Genomic DNA, 13,127 nt, shown 5'->3' on the forward strand with positions numbered 1-13,127 from the left:
GTGATCTCACAGCAGGCTTCCACCCATCCAGACAGGCAGAGAGCAGGTGTCACTCGGCTCAGAGGGGCTCTCTGGTGGTGTCCGGGGACTTCGGAAGCTTTGAGAGTGATGGCCATTTTCCAGCAATCCAGAGGGCTGTATGGGGAACCCCTCATGCAGAAATATTTTGGGGTCCTGGGCACACATATGGTTTTGTGATATGTGGTCAGTGGTAAGCAGAGGGAATGGAGGTTGGTGGTGGTGGTAGGAAGCCAGGGGGGCCTGTTGGCATTCCTGCCTTGGGCCATTCCAGGGGCTGGCTTGAGAGCAATGCCATGCTTACAGCAAAACTAGGATTAGGCACTATTTCTTAAGGAAAAACTAAGCACTTCAGAGAACGTAAATCCTTTATTTACAAAACAGATGATATAGACTCTTTAATCAGAAATCATACCTTCTCACCATTGATAAACAAGTCACCCTGAGATCATTAAAAAATGTATTATTATTATTTTTAATGGAGGTGCTGGGGCTTGAACCCAGGACCTCGTGCATGCTAAGCTAGCACTTTACCACTGAGCTGCTCTCACCCCCTCTGCAATCATTTTATAGAAACAAACCAAAACTTAAAAAACCGATGCTCACTTTTGGGACCGGAGGCGTTTTGAAAGAAACACAAATTAAGCAAGAACAGGACTCTGGTAAGATGGAAGCATCTTCCAAAGGAGCGTTCAGGGAACCCAGGTGGGTGTGAGCCGGTCTCACACTCGGGCTTCTTGCTGAAGAGACAGCAGGAGCTGTGAAACAAGAGACCTCGCTCAGGGCCAAGGGACCATCTGACTATTTCCATGGGAGCGCCTAAAAAAAGCCTGCCTGAGGGGGTGGCCTCCAAGCGGGAGCAGGGGGCCAAGGGCAGGCCACAGCCTGGTCACTCTGGCTAGTGCTCTCTTTCTGTCCTCCAAGTGGGCAATCAGGAAGCCCAGACATAACGATCTGTTACGGACAGAGATCACAGCGTCTGCGGTTTCCAGAAGCTGCGGCTGACGCTGTCTTGACAGGAGCTCCAGCCCAGGGGCCACTTGAGTTGGAGCCGTGGGCTTTGTGTCCTGAGAAAACTCCGGACCCGGGGACCGTGGGGCAGAGTGCAGAGTGCAAGCTCGCCTCCTTTCATCAGGTTTTTGTGTCTGGGCTGGACTGGTGCTGCTCTGTTCATTACTTATTTAAAGCAGAATTATTTTGTGCCAATGCCCAGAGACTGGGTTGTGATTGTGGAAACTGCAATGCTCCCCAGATAATAACCCCGCACAGTGGCTGCCCAGTAATAATGCTGCTGCCACTGGGGGCCCGTCTGAACTCAGCTGCGGGTGGTATGACTGAAGCTTGTAGGATGACGCATTTGCAAGGTCTTTTTTTTAAATTGAGGTATAGTTGATTTACAATGTTGTGTTAATTTCTGGTGTACAGCAGAGTGATTCATTTATTCATATGTATATTCTTTTTCATTATAGGCCATTACAAGCTACTGGATATAGTTCTCTGTGCTATACAATAGGACCTTGTTGTTCATCTATTTTTTATATAGTGAGTTGCTTGTATCTGCAAATCCCATACTCCCAATTTATCCCTCCCACTTCCGTTCCCCTCTAGTAACCATAAGTTTGTTTTCTATGTTTGTGAATCTATCCCTGTTTTGTAAATAAATTCAATTCTTTTTGGTCTAGTCCTCTGATTTCCTGTTTTCAGAAACAATGAAAAGCCCCACCTTTCTGCCTTGATACCAATTTCTCACCTTTCAAAAGACCAAGTTCGATGAGTTTTTCTATATTCAGTATCACGGTTCCTAAAAGGCTGGGTGGTAAGTGCCGTAGAAAGATTGGGATAGAAATTACATTTGTGTCATAGTGTCTACTTGGTCTTATGAGAAGGGTCTCAGGCCTGAGAAGGTATAAATGTTCTCCCAGGATGCTACAAGCTAATAACTTCCACTAAGAGAAAAGGTGGTCTGCAGGAGACAGAGTGTTCCAGTCAGGTTTGCTCTGAGCTCTGGGTGTCCTAGCCTGGGTGGGAACTAGCTCCCCGGTCCTGATGAATGAGATATGTTGGGGTGATGATGGGGTTGCATTCTTGGTGTGATGGGATGGAGGCCCAGGCCTCACCATCCCCTCCTTTACTAGCTGGATGGCCTGGGGTAAGTTCCTTTGAACTCTTTGAGTGTCTTGGTAACATTGTTGGCAAAATAATGATACCCTCATAAGTTCGTTATGAGACCTCAGTGACTAAGCACATATAAAGCACAGCCCAGTACTAGGCATCGCACAAGAGCTCAAATCATGTGCCTTTCTTTCCTGTCTTTTTGCCGTGACTTTATTTCATTACAGATATTACATTACAGATATTTTAATGACAGTATCTTTTATTTTAGTTATTACACATAGCTTTCAAGACTTTCATAAATACAGATAAATGGATAAAGATGTGGTATATGTGTGTATATATATATATATATATATACACACACACACACACACACACACACACACACACACACAATGGCATACTACTCAGCCATAAAAAAGGAATGAAATATTGCCATTTGCAGCAACATGGAAGGACCTAGAGATTATCAAAGTGAAGTCAGACAGAGAAAGACAGATATCATATGATATCATTTATATGTAGAGTCTAAAATATGACACAAATGAACTTACTTACAAACCAGAAATAGACTCACAGACATAGAAAACAAACTAACAGTTACCAAAAGGGAAAGGAGTGGAGGGATAAATAAGGAATTTGGTTATTAACAGATACACAGTACTATATATAAAAATAGATAAACAACAAGGACCTACTGTATAGTACAGGGAACTATATTCAATATCTTCTAATAAACTATAATGGAAAAGAATCTGAAAAAGAATATATATGTATATGTATAACTGAATCACTTTGCTGTGCACCTGAAACATTGTAAATTGACTACACTTCAAAGAGAAAAAGAAAAAGAAAAAAAGAAAAAGGTTTCATACAGATGATGATTTTTGATAATGTACTTCTTAACCTCTTAGCACTGAGCACACATGCCATTATTGACTTTTTATATGATTATCTGTTTCATCTCTCTCTTCTTAGGCTATACTAGCTTTTCAAAGAAAGGCGCCGTGCCCACCTTGTTCACTTCAGTATTCCTGGTGCCTTCCATCACCTGGCATAGAGGACACAGTCAATATTTGTTCGATAAATAAATTAACCCTTATGAGAACCCAGACTTACATGTGATGAGGGAGAAGGAGTTCCATTGGAAAGGTAGGTGGTTGATGGGTGAACAAATATAGTTCTACTCTCCCAGGTCCCCTGCTCCTGCTCTAACGCTCACCCGGTAACCCTACAGCTTTTCAGTAGGACTGGGAGTTCCCTGGCGTGGTGTTGTCCAGGACCTAGATACCTGAAGTGAGGTCAGGTTGGATGAAAGAGGATAGCAAGGATGAATTAAACCAGAAGCCTTCTAATTTCTTTTGTGTGTGTGTCTGTCCTTATTTTAAAAAAATTTTTTTTGAGGTTCCACATATAAGTGATAACATACAGCATTTTTCTTTCTCTTTCCGGCCCACTTCACTTAGAATGACAATCTGATGATCTTCAGGTCCATCTATGTTGCTGCAAATGGCATTCTTTTATTCTTTTTTATGGCTGAGTAGTGTTCCATTGTATATATGTACCACATCTTCTTTATCCAGTCATCTGTTGATGGACATTTTGGTTGTTTCCATGTCAGAAGCCTTATAATTTCTACTTGGAAAACCTTGGGACAAACTAACCACAAGCCTTAAGTGTCAGCCTCTTTCGGGTCACATCTCCTCTAGACTCCAACTCTGCTGAGTTCTCTCTCATGTCAGGTTTTGTGCATGTGATATTTCCTTTATCTTTTCTATCGTCTACTGTACACACCCCCTCCCTTGCCTGCCTAACTCCTATTCATTCAGATCTCAGCCCTTGGTGCACCATATCAATTTAGGTTAGATACTGGTTTAAGTGCTTCCAAATCTTGTATTTCATCCTCGGCAAATTGTATCATGTTACACTGTAATTTCCTTACTTCTCTGTGTCACTCTCCAACCCTTAAGCTTCCTAAGAGGGAGAAATGTGTCTATGTCGTATGCCCAGGGCCCAGCACAATGCCTAGCATAAAACAGGAGCTCAAAAAATATTCCTTGACTGAAAGTACAAAGTGGAAAGGGAACGTTCCACATAAACTCCTCTCCCCCATTGAAAACAACTTTCATTATTGGGAAGGCAGATCAAATCACCAACTTGAAGACAATATACTTGTGTGGGTCCCCTGGACATTTATTATGTAGATCTATGGAGATAAGGGAAAATCTTTGTAAATGATTTAAGAAAGCAGGCTTTTGAATCCATCTGCAAAATAAGCTCTTTTCTGATCTTCCCCGTTGTGGACGGGCTTTTTGAAAATGAGATGAATGAAGTTGGTTCGTCCTTCTTGACTCCCTTACTGTGGCTACATTGACTGTTTGGATTTCCTGTGTCTCCATCACTTTGGCTCCATTTATAACAGGAAATAAGCCCTGCCCTCTGGGATATCTCTGTCTTTCTCTGGTCTCTAGCACAGGTGCCCAACACAACACACATGCTCCAGGTCTTTGAAAGGATGTTTAGGGGCACTTCAGTTAAATGAAGTCTGAGAACTTCCAGGGTTTCCAAGATCTAAGCAGCCAGGAACAATCCCCCACTGTTTTCAATGAAGGCAAACAGAAAAAATAAAGTGGAGGAGGAGGAGCCAACTCTGGTCTCTGATAAATAACCTTTCCATGTGCAGTGCACATCAGTCTGACATAAGTAATTAGCTGTCAGGTGCTGGGCTTCACTGTCAGAGGCCAATTTTCAGATTAGTGTTAATTGCAGGGGGTCCTGATGGCCTTTGCTCCCACCCCCTCGCCCCTTCAGCGGGCCGCCTCCCCCAGCCGGCTGCCATTTTGACTGGAGCCTGGAGTAATGGAGCTGGCAGGGTGGAATCAATTACTGGCCAGTGAAGATTTTCCCACAGGTCTGGGCTTGGGAAAGCAGGGGCTCTTCCTGCTGCCTAGACAGCTGGCCCGCTGTCCGCTGGGAAAGCAGCCTGCAGAAGGAGAGAGGGGCCGCGCGCAGGGGCCAGCCCGCCGACAGCCCATACATTATTGAGAGAATTTGGCAAAGGTGCATTTGCGCCCTCTCCTTGTCCTCGCCCTTTCCTGGGTTTGTGTCTGCACTGACTACTGGTTTATCCCAACATCTTGCTGTCCAGCTGAAAACACAGACACAGAAATCTCCCAATCCAATTTGTTAATGGGTCTCCGCTCAAGGGAAAAAAAAAGAGAGAGAGAAACAAATGAAGATGGCATGGTGTTGCAATAGTCTAACACCAACATTAGGACATGTTATTTATACAACTGTGAAAATTTGAACATTTTCAATTATTAGGGTTGTGCTTTGTATAATTTTGGTTCAGTTGGAGTCGCCATACATCATTTATAATAGGACCTGGGTTTTATTGTCACTTCCAGAGTTTCAAGACATTTTGGGCTTTGGTCACCCTAGGATGTATTTTGGGATTGCATTTTGAAAATCCACCCCCAGGGTTTTCTGCTTAGCAACAGTAATAGAATCTACATGAAGATGTTTTGTTCTCAGTGACCTACTGTGGTCTATACCTTTAGCTGAAATTTTGAGCAAGAATAACCATTTTTTAAAAGCCTTTTATTATTATTATTTTTTATGAGGGGGCGGTCTTTAGGTTTATTTATTTCTATTTGGAGGAGGTACTGGGGTTCGAACCCAGGACGTCATTCGTGCTAAGCATGTACTCTACCACTTGAGCTACACCCTCCCTCCTAAGAGTAACCATTTGAATGCTGGAAAACTGTGCCTTAATCTTCTTCATCGGCCTATTTTCTTTTTTACTATGCAAGTTAATTCAAACAATAATCCAACATTGTTTTAACAGTATTATTGACCTTTTGAAAGCAAAGAGTTCCTACTAGATAATGTGCCAAAGCCCATTTGCCAATGATGTAAACATTTCAGAGAAATTTTGGGTTTTGAAAGATGCATTTAACTATTCAACTTTCTATAAAAAGGCATTAAAATAAGACAAGAACACTGAAAGAGTGATATAAAAACTAGTGCCACACTATAAAAAACTAAAATATTTATACATAAAATATTTTCTTTATAACCTCTTATTTGATTTCCTTCTTACCGTTTTTCTTTTAGGAAACCAACATTCAGGCTGAATTCTTCTCTCTCTGTCTTGTGTGTAAAACTTCTATGGATCTTGGAGTTTAGCTGCATAATTGAAATAGTCTTTAATTACAATTAGTTAGTTCAAGATTAGACAAGAGTTTGATCATTAAGCATGGGTCAGAAAAGTAAAAAAACCAACAAATGTAAGATGTGGGATGTTGCAGTTAAAAGGTCTATATCTCTTAGGTGACAACTTTCTGATACGAGACCCAAAAGGTCTCTTGGAAACATAACAATTAGGATGAGAAATACAACTCTGAAATTACCTGGACAGCCCTCCTATAGTCCAAGAAACATGATCGTGGGAGAAGTCACCTTTCTCCTCATCGAGATAAGTGGTCCCTGCTCTTTGCCCTGGAGGAAAACTAGAGGTGGGAGCACAGGAGGTGGAGTTAGGAACCCAGAACCCTCCCTCCTACTCTCTGCACTGAGCTCGGGTGGGAGGACTAACAGTGACTTCTTTACACACCTGTGACAATTTAAAGGATTCTAAATTCCACAATGAAGGGTTTGTGACCAAAGTCCTGTTGTGCCATGTCCTGGTTAAGCTCTGTGGAATCTTGAATCCCTAATAACTGAAGTTCAAAATGATGTCAACACTTGTTTTTTAAGAGCCACTACCAAATTATTCTGCCTGGTTTCTCGCATGGAGCAGTCTCGTGTTAATTAGGATACTGTAGTTCTGTGATGTGACTCACTAATCGAATTTCTGCTTTTAGAACATTCATCTAGTTTGTTTCAAGATTTTGTTGGCTGGAAAAGATTATTCTCCTCATTTTGAAAAACATAAAAGGCTTGGCTGTAGGTTGCCTGGGGGTGTCCTGACCAATGTACAAGGGCATTCACCAAATTCTGAGCTCTTTATTTTTAATTCTTGTTTTTATCGAAGTGCAGTCGATTTACAATGTTAGTTTCAAGTGTACAGAAAAGTGACTCACACATAGATACATATTTTTTTCAGACTCCTTTCCATTACTGCTCTTTTTCTTGGATGCCTCTGGTGTGTAAAGTCTTCAAGAACAGGGAATTTCCTATTTTATATTTATCTTCAAAATCCAGCACATAGAAGCCTATCTGTAAATGTTTGGTAATTTTTTTTTTTTTTTTTTTTTTAGAAAAAGAGGAGAAAGAATGGAGCAGGAAGACAAAATGACATCAGAGGTTAGAACTCACCTGCTCAAGAATTATGAAATGTTGCAATAGTTGCAAATGTAGACTAAATCATCATCAAGATTGAATTTCATCGTGGTCCTTGTGCTCCTAGCTCTGCCATCAGACACGGGACTTAAGTCTAGGCCAGAAAACTCCGTCACGGATGTAGTGATTAAAAAAATCATAATAATAAAGTTCACTGTCAGTTGTGTAATTCGTTATGATTTGTTTCTATGACTTTGTGAGACTTTTCATATGAGGGTAATGGGTACACATTACTCCATGATCCTGAGATTCAAGACATGTCACATTTACTGTTATGTCTAAATTAAAATAAATTAATTAAATGAAGTTTAGCCCTGAACAATCTAGCTGGACGTACCTCCAGTTTCAGTTATTGTTTTAGTGTTCTCAGTTTCTCCCCCTTGAGATTATGCGAGGGTCGTAGGGCTTCTGCCATCCAGGGAATAAATGAGGAAGGGCCTCTGGTCTTCAGCTTAACATGTTTGCCGAAGAGAAGCCCATAATCGAAGCTCCTTCATCTTCTTAAAGGAAGGTGATTCCTTTAGTGTGGGGCCGAGTGAGAGTCTCAGATGTTAAGCACACCCCTCAAAACCACAGAGCTCAGACACTTGTCCTCTCTGCTGGAGGCCCTGCTGCCTCCTGGGGGCACTGTTTGAGGGGGGTCCAGGGTCCATCAGGCTACTCATTGGACAGCTTCTCCAAATTTCAATGAAAGGGTGACATAAGAGACACCTCTACCCCCGTCCCTTTCTGGGATCAAGAGCTGTTACTCACAGAAAACACACTAACCTCTTGCCCAGAAGAGGAGGTAAAGTCCTTGAGTGATGTTTATTTTTTCCATGATATCCCGTAACTATTTATGATGTGAAGTTAACACTACTTAAATACTATGATATAAAGGCAATGCTTTTATGTTTCATGATAAGGGGATAAAAGAAAGAAAAAAACCCCAAAGGTATCTGTAGATGTTCATAACAAAACAAGGAAGAAATACTCATGAAAGTTGGAGTCCTCATTTCTGAATCTGGTCACGTGGCCACGTTGGGATTTAGCAACTGCCTTCTTCTATGGCCCGTTCTATATTCTCTTTACCTTCAGCAAACACCTCGACTGGTCATGGTTCTTTACAACGTGGAGTGACCCCAACCTTCATTCCTGATGGTTCTGGGCCATTGGTAGTCCTGCCTGGATCGGGCTGTTGTAGGCTTCCATCGCCCTTAATCACAGGGCAGGAAAATACTAAGAGGGGTCCCGGGGGCTCTCCCGTGTCCCGGACATACACCCCCTTCCCTCCATTGTGAGGTAGCAGTGCCATTTTCCTCTTGGTGGTCAGGATTCATCACACCAGCCAGTACAGCAACTCCCTTCTTTGCCTGTTGACTCAGAGGCATGAGGAACCCAAACTGACGGGGCAGCCGTCGGAACTTCCAGTTCAATAAAATCACTGTTGTGTCTCCGGGTGGAGGAAGCGATCTTCCCTTTAGAACTAAGACCTGTAGGCCAGCCGAGCATAAGGCCGTGGGAGCAGGGAGCAAGCAGGAGTGGTGCTGCTCCCACTTCTGCCAGTTGGTTCTTGGACCCACAGATCCCAGCTGTGGGACAGAACAGTAGGCTGGATGCTGGTTCTGAGCACACGTGGCCTCCTGGAGAACCTAGCCCCAGCCCTGCCGGTCACTGCCACCTCACTGGTGCCGAAACTGAGTCTCCAAAAGGCCGTTCCACTGTGTGTGGGCCTGCTCGGGTCCTAGCACACATCTACTTCCATTTGGTGATGGAGGGCTGCTGTGCATGTCCACTTCTATGGCTTAATGGGTCAGATAACCTCCAGTTCTCGACGGGCAGCTCAGGTTGCCTGGTAACTTGGTGACCCATGGTTAAGCACGGAGTCTCTGTGAAGGCTCGTAGCAGGGCCGATTATCTGCAGAGGATGGCAGGGACTTGCTCCCAGATCCTAAGGGCTTGTACTAGCTTCACCCACACGGACCTGCCAAGGGCTCTGAGTAGCATCCTGTCTGCCACTGACATGTCAGGAACCATTGGATCTGGCGGTTCATGCGGCCCAAGTGGCAGGCACGCTCACACAGTGGTCTGCACCTTCTGCAGAACATTCTCTTTTTCTGGGCCCCACTCAGAACTAAGACCTTTTTGGGGTCACCTGCTAAGTGGGCTGGAGTCACACACTCAAATGAGGGAACTGTGTTGCCTCCAAAGCCCAAAGAGGCTCACGGGACGGGGTGTCTCTTTTCTGGTTGTAGGAGGGGCCAGACAACCACTTATTCTGCACCTTAGAATGGACATCTTATCATGCCAACACCACTGAAGCCTCAGGGATCTTACAGAGGTGGACGACCCTTGAATTTTTGTCTAATTTATTTCCCACCCTGACATACAAGTGTCTTACCCACAAGCCTTAGAGTAGTTGCTACTTCTTGCTCACTAGGTCCAAATCGGAATAATTTCATCAGTGTGATCACCAGTGTGTATCCTGATGGAGGGAAAGGCAGGCAGGAGCCCTGTGAACCAAATTCTCGTACTGGCTGGAGAGTTGATATACCCCTGAAGTGGAACAGTGAAGGTGTACCTTCGGCTTTGCCAGGTGAGGGCAGACTGCTTCTGGTGGGCCTTATGGACAGATATGGAGGAAAAGGCATTTGCCAGATCAATAGCTACATGCTAGATACTGGGGTGGGGCGGGTGTTAATTAACTCAAGCAAAGAAACCCTGTCTGTTAAAGCCGCTGTAATTGGAGTCATCACCTGGTTGAGCATATGATAATCAACTGTTATTGTCCAAAATCTGTCTGTCTTCTGGATTGGTCAAATAGGTGCATTGAATGGGGGTGTGGTGGAAATCAGTCCCCCCTTATCTTTCAAGTCCTTGATGGGGGCGCTCACTTCTACAGTCCCTCCAGGAATGTGGCAGTGCTGTTGGGTCACCATTTTCCTAGGTAGGGGCAGCTCTAGTGGCTTCCACCTGGCGTTTCCCATTATGATAGCCCACAGATCAGAGAGCCAACGTGGGGATTCTGCTAGCTGCTAAGTATGTCTATTCCAGTTATGCATTCCAGAACTCAGGAAATAACCACAGGAGGGGTGCAGGGACCCACTGTGAGAGAGACCGGAGCTAACACTCCATCCATCATCACCTGACCTCCATAAGCTCCTATCCTGATGCGTGGACCACAGTGACAATTTGGGTCTCTTGGAATTAGTGTCAGTTTAGAGTCACTGTCTCGTAGTTCCCGAAAGTTCTGATTATTTCCTTTTCCTCAGTGCTCGATGTACAGTGACCCTGGTAAAATCCTGTAGGTCCCTTTGGGGAAGGCTGGGAGAAAGATTAACATTATACCTTTTTGGCAGAGTACCGGGGTCCTTTCTTAAGGGAAACTGGCCTCTCCTTCATTCAAAAGCGTTCTGGGTCTGCATATTGCTTCAAGCTCCAGGAACTGATTGAGGGGATGTGACCTTCTGTTTTTATGATTCACGTAAGACTTCTGTTTACTTGACCTAGAACTTTTCAGCTTTCATGGGTCAAGTAAGAATTCAGTAGGCTTCTGGGTTAGTAAGGGCTCTCCAGAGAGACAGAACCGATAGGGGAGTGTGGTGAGATGGAGAGGGTTTTTCGGTCCATCTCGGAGCTGCTCTTGGCTTGCAGGTGACACAGATATTGGGAGTGAGGATGTCCACTCGGGGGCCTGCTGTGGGGGGGGGGTGGTGCGGTGGCCTTGCAGCAAAGACACGGTGGGGCTGGGGACTGCAGGGCTAGAAGACCAGATGGAGGATGGGGCAGCAACTCAGAGGGGTTAATCACCAATGAAAGCCAAGGGGAGGCCGAGTCAGCGGGGAGGGGCCCCATGCCCTGAATGAACTGACAAAGAATAGAGTTTATCAGCTGCAGGATGCTAGCAACAGACACCAGCTGAACGCGCAGGAACCACTGAAGCCAAAGATTCCCCGGTGGAGTTCAGAAGAGCCACTCTGCAGCTGGTCCAGAGAACAGCAGGCCAGGCCCAAGACCCAGTCACCCGGCCTCCGTGAGGTCACTGGGATGCTCGGAACACCTAGCTGCCTTTCTGGAGAGGACTGAGGGAGGAGAGATTTAAATGAGAGAGCATCACCCAATGAACTGTCTGAATGTATTGCACTTTATTAAAGTTTAAGACAGAGATTTAGCTGTTGTTTTCTCACATCCTAGCTGATGGGGCCAAGTCAAATCAAATGCAGAGCAAAAAATCAGCAACTTTTCTCTGCTTATCTGAGTTGCAGCGTGAGTACACTTGCAGTCCCTCCATGCCTGTGACTCGTTTCTCTCAGTAAATGAAGTTCTCTAAGCCGTGATCAGGCACATCCTCGTTGGCTAGGGAACATGGAAGCCCGGCTGTGGGAACGCGAGCACAGCCTTTCCCCTGTCGGTGCCTCTCTTTCCTCATTTGTAAAATGACAGTGGGGGTTAAGATGTTCTGTAATGTTTTTTTCCACTCCCCAAATTCTATAACCAAATAAGAAAAGAAAAACATGTTCATGGCACTCCGTGGACTATGCTGGTCCTTTTCAAACCTTCCACTACAGTTTTCTGATAGCAGAGAGAGAGCTCATACCTCCCTGGGTTGTCCTGGGTGTGGCTTAAAGCAGCCCACTGCAGGTGTTTCCAGAAAGTTCCATATAGTCCCATGTTTTATCTCTTAAATACATGCACATTTTGTATTATATTTTCTAATATATTTGCTTTTGTTTTTAATATAAAAACAATGATTTAAATTACTTTCCATTGACTAGAACTGATGAACTGGAAGAGACATCACATTTATCTCGTGGCTTCAATTACTCCCAGGAGTGCTGCTCATACCCCGGGGAGCGCTTGTTAGAAGCCCAGGGTGAGATTGCTGTGAGGACTGACTTAGGCTGATGTACCTTCTCGTGTAGAAGTTCAAGTCCTAGATCTAGTGACCAGGGAGAAAATCTTCCCCACTCCTCCAGTGCAGGCTTTAGTTTGCTCATGTATAATAGAGAGTCCTAGTCAAAACCACCGTGAGACCGCACCCCACGTGTACTAGCGTGGCCACTGCCGAAAGAACAGAAAGTAACACGTGTTGATGAGGATGTGGGGAAGCTGGAAGCCTTGTGCTCTGTTGGTAGGAATGTAAAATGATGCAGCCACCCTGGAAAATAGTATGGCAGTTCCTCTCAAAATTAAAAATTAAAAATAGAACTACCATAAAATCCAGCAATGCCGTCTCTGGATTTATATCCAAAAGAACCCAAAGCAGGATCTTAAAGGGATATTTGCACACCTATGTTCATTGCAATGTTATTCCCAATAGCCAAGAGGTGGAAGCAACCCAAATGTCCACCAACATACAAATAGATAAAGAAAAGGTAGTGTGTGTTTTATATATATATGTGTACACACACACCCAATGGAACATTATGTAGCCTTAGAAAAGTTGGAACTCCTACCACAGGACACAACACAGATGAACCTTGAGGAGGTTATGCTAAGTCAAATAAGCCAGTGACAGAAGGACAAATACTATATGATTCTACTCACTGGAAGCATCTAAAGTAGTCAAAAGCATTGAAAACAGAAAGAAAAAAGGTGGTTGCCAAGAGCCAGTGGGAGGAAGAAGAAGGAATTAGAAAAGTATAGAGTTTCAGTGTTGTATGGTTAAAAAG

At 44.2% G+C, this 13,127-nt stretch overlaps 1 long non-coding RNA gene across 1 annotated transcript; it reads left to right on the top strand.

The window, feature by feature from the left end:
• The first annotated feature begins 3,117 nt into the window (after nucleotides 1-3,117).
• Nucleotides 3,118-7,652, top strand: LOC116660484. Its single transcript, XR_004316035.1, has 2 exons — nucleotides 3,118-3,285; nucleotides 7,395-7,652. It is a non-coding gene; the product is annotated as an uncharacterized LOC116660484 (long non-coding RNA).
• Nucleotides 7,653-13,127: the final 5,475 nt, after the last annotated feature.

The sequence above is a fragment of the Camelus ferus genome, chromosome 29 (genome assembly GCF_009834535.1).
Source record: "Camelus ferus isolate YT-003-E chromosome 29, BCGSAC_Cfer_1.0, whole genome shotgun sequence".
NCBI classification, from domain to species: domain Eukaryota; kingdom Metazoa; phylum Chordata; class Mammalia; order Artiodactyla; family Camelidae; genus Camelus; species Camelus ferus.